Raw genomic sequence first — 4637 nt, forward strand, 5'->3', positions numbered from 1 at the left:
ATCAGAAAAATTCTATTATGCCTAATAAATATTTAAACGTATTTAAATAATTCAAAGTTTATTTTAAACTTGTGAAAACCCTAATTTTTTAAAGTGTAGATTGTTGAAGATTTTGAACAAGGAACCTGAAATAAATTTACGAAATGTTTCATGAGAATGAAAAAATGTTGTTTAGGTTCCTGGAAAAACGTTAAACGATTTCTTTTTTAATAAAATTAACTTCCGGATAATATTCTCAAAGATTTCAAAGTATTTTAAGAAAATTGTAGAAAAAGAATCTGAAAGTATTTAAGACATAGTTTTTTGTCTTCAAAAAATTTTTAATAAAGTTAAAGACATTTAGAATGTTTAGATATCTGAGAAAGTTTAAAAAAATAATTTTTAATTTGAAAATTATAAAAATTTTGAGAAAAATGTAGATTTTTTGCAATTTTGTTAGAAAAAAAGCTTTTTATGAATTTGGAAAGGTTTTTAGAGAATCAAACATATGGGTTCAGTAGAATAATTGTTTTGTTGTAAGTATCGATTAACGTTCAAATTCACTCTTTTAACAATAAAAATGGATTAGAGTCACTCCGAAAAGAGAATTTTTTTTATTTAAAGTTTTGAAAATACTATTGCATTAACAAATTATATTTTTAATTTATATAGAAAATTATTTCGGCGAAACGAAGATACTTTCGATTTGATGGTAGTAATACATAAATTTATATGTTTTAAAACATTACGTAGCTTTCTACAAGGCATAGTGAAATTAAATAAAAAGTATAACACCTTTTCAATGTATAAAATATTGTTACGATTCATAAGCCCATACAAATGGGTAAATTAATATTTTTTGAATCTTTTAGAAAATTTTGAGCACCATAATAATTAGTTTCAAATCTGTACAAAAAGTACTAAAACACATTTCTAACCGATTTGATCGGGATATTAAAATTAATATTTTATTAATTGACATTAAAATCCCGAATTGACAAATTTCTTAGTAATAGAATTCATGAAAGCGTACAATATGACCGTATTTAAAAATTCCCGCATAACCAAAAATTCCCAACAGAAAATTGCCGAATTATAAAATACCTGAACCAGAAAATTCCAGAATTTAAACACTGAAAAATGTGTTTTTTTTTGGTATAACTTATTTATTTAAAATAAAATACGAACATACTTTTATCAAAGAAATTTGTTTTAATTCATAAAATTTTTTTAAATAATTTAAAAATTGTAAATAACAGTAATTTAAATAAGATATATTTCGGTATAAAAAATTGTATTCAACAAAATGCACGTGTTTTTAAATTAATTAGTTCATACGATTTTTATACAGTTACTATTATTTTTAAATTGAAAAATAATCATTCGATAATTTAATCATTTATCAAAAATTTATTTTATACAGCTATTCAATTATTGTGTTTTTAATAAATGAATAATATTTATATGAAAAAAAAATATATAACTTTTATTCGGGAAATTCATCATTCGGAAAATTTATGTCGGAGATTTTATTACTTGGAACTTTTACAGTGTAGGGAATTTTAATTTTCGGGACTTCTTAGTGGTCTTTTTTAAAAGTATAAATTAAATGATTAAAAATATGAACAAACATCGAACATCTAAAGAAAAGGTGCCGACATTTTCATGAGCACTTCTAACGAATTGAATTTCAAATTAATTTATCTTTAAAGTTATAGTTTTTATAAACAATTAAAGTAGTGAAACAAAATTTACAAAATTTGAAGACAATAAAGAGCTATATGTATAATGTATGGAGGTCAATTTGATAAAAATCACAGTTTTTCATTAATGAAATATAATAATTTAGGTAATATTATTTATTGCTTAAAATAAATAATAATATAAATTAATTGGCACAAATGTGAAATATTAATAATAATGCAAAAATTAATTAGAAAAATATATTATTCATTTTATTCAAGTAATTATTAATTAAATAATCAGATTGAAAATATGAATCAGAATTTAAAATGAAAATGATTAAAATAAATAAACCACGTGGTACTATTTAGCTGGAACGATTCGAAAGAGAAATTTGTAAAAAAAATTTTTTTTCATTTCTAAGAACAAAATTTTTTCATAAATATTGATTTATTTTACTAAACTGTGCTTCTCTTTAGTTGTAAGTGGCGAAAGTCAGAACTAGAAAAAGTAGGTGCGATTTTAAAGATAAATTTTATTTTTTGTATAAAATTATATAAACTCGAATGAAATTGTTTTGAAGCAAAAATGAACACAAAGTAAGTTTCTAGAAATTTAACATGAACTATTTACGATCTAAAAAATCTGACCTGAAAGAGGTTAGAATTCGTATTTCAATTTCACTCTTCTATTTTTAATACTCTTTGCGCAATTGGGATAAAGTTTGTCGCTAAATTAATTGAATAAAGTTTATTTGAGCTTATAATGCATTAAAACTTACATGTCATAGTAAAATAACTGTTATTTTTTAGAAAAACATTTTTGAGAATAGTGTGTTTTTCACTGTATAAGATGAAAATTTGATCTAAAAATGCTTTAAATGGGATAAAGTTTTATTTTTAGTATTTAATGATAATTTTAAACTTGATAAAACAATCATGAAAACACTTTTCTGCACAAATTAAAAAGCATCTTTAAAATGCTACCTACTCTTTCTAGTTCCCGTTTTCGGTACCAGATGGCAAAATGGTCGACCACTATTCTCAATAATTAGGAATTTAATGTCAATGAAAATACGAGAAAAAATTATACGTGTTTGCCAGCGAAGACAGAAAGGTGTAAAATCTGTAAGTTTAATTTCTGGAAAACATGTATTTTGCATTTGAATTCATACTTTTCATATCTGAATCAGAATTTTAAGCATGATACTATCTTTTTACAGGACATATAGTTCACTCCAAATTTCACGTGTAATTTAACTTGAAAATATCTTACTATCAGGTCAATGACATCTTCTGTAGAGGCTTATCATTTTTCCAAATAATTTAATAATATTTTATTTTAATCTACCAAATAAGAAACAATAGCATCTGCATTTAAATCTATAGTGTATTCGTTTGACCGAGCGTGAAAGAACCGTTTGATGCTTTAAACCAATATTTCATTGCTTCAGAAGTCTTTTTTTCTCACTGTTTAGGCACCGGCATCCCTTTTGCAACGGTTTTTTGGTGAGGGCGTAGGACTTACGGTGTTCGCACAAGAAAATGCGTGTGCAGTATGATGGCAGCGGCTCACGCACGAGCCGTCTGTGCACACACGCAGAGCGCAAACCAATCGCGAGCAATCTATCATGTTGTTGCGGTGCGAGCTGGTTACGTACCGTTTACCTATCAGACTGCCGCAATGAACTGATTCGGATGTTTTTTTTCTAAACAACCTGATAAAATTTCAAAGAAAGTTTCTGAATCTCATTTTTAATTGAGTTTTTAAATTTTTTATAAATAAATAAATATGGCGAAAAAAATGGAAATTTTTTCTATTTGACGTTCCCGCTGCTCGTCAATAATAGGAAAATTGTTGTAATCACCGACGTTTCATAGATTTAAATTATATAAAGAGGTTCCATCATGATACCATGAAGGAAAAAAATATATAAATAAATTAATTGTTGAAAATGTGTTGTCTATCATTTCCAATAAATTAATGTTTTTTAAGTTATATTGCAAGAAATTAAAATGGAAATAATATTCTAATGGAAAAAGGCTTTTAAGACTCTTCTTGTTAATATTATGAAAAATATAATATTAATTAACATTAATTAATATTATGCATTTTTCGGCAGAAAAATTCATAATTCATAATTTCAGTAACATTCATAATTAGTTGATTAATTTTATGTTTCTTTTAAACAAATTTAATTCAAAAATGCATTATTCGGGCATTTGTCGACGTAAAAACTCGTTAAACTGTTTTAACAATACGTTTTAACAATTAAGAGGACTGGCATTTGAAAAAATGAATTTTTCCGTTGATAAGTGCTCGAATAATGCATTTTTTATTAATTTTGTTGGATAAAATTACAAAATTTAACAACAAATCATCAATTTTCTAAAATTATCATGAACTTCCTAATTTTTTTAAATTGACATCGAAAAAAACGAATTTTTCTGACGAAAAATGCCTGAATAATGCATTTTTTAATTAAATTTGTTTATTATAATAACAAGAATAGTCTAGAGAGAAATCTTTTTCATGAAAATATTGGTTCCATTATAATTTCTTGCAATTTAACTTTAAAAAACGCTAAATTATTTTAAATGAGAGAAAACACATTTTCAATCAATAATTTTTTTATACCATTTTTTTATTATATCATGATGGAATATCTTTATATAATGTAAATCTATAAAACGTTGGTGAATATAACAATTTTTATATTATTGACGAGCACCGGCAACGTCAAATAGAAAAAATTGTCATTTTTTTTCGTCATATTGCTTTATTTATAAAAAATTGAAAAACTAAATTAAAAATCAGGCTCGACAACTTTCTTTGAACTTTTATCAGCTTTTCTGAAATAAAAAAAAACATCCAAATCGGTTCACCGGTTCAGCCGGAATTGTATTTTAAACCTAACAATGTACTTTTTCCCCCGCTGTGCGCCGCGCCACTCGAGAAGCAGAAGTTTCGATGTT

At 25.0% G+C, this 4637-nt stretch overlaps 1 protein-coding gene across 1 annotated transcript in view; it reads left to right on the top strand.

Annotated features, from left to right (window-relative positions):
* Nucleotides 1-4637, top strand: part of LOC117179960 (prolyl 4-hydroxylase subunit alpha-2-like) — a 57875-nt gene that overhangs the window by 48969 nt on the left and 4269 nt on the right. The window lies entirely within an intron of this gene.

The sequence above is a fragment of the Belonocnema kinseyi genome, chromosome 1 (assembly GCF_010883055.1).
Source record: "Belonocnema kinseyi isolate 2016_QV_RU_SX_M_011 chromosome 1, B_treatae_v1, whole genome shotgun sequence".
Classification (NCBI taxonomy): Eukaryota; Metazoa; Arthropoda; class Insecta; order Hymenoptera; family Cynipidae; genus Belonocnema; species Belonocnema kinseyi.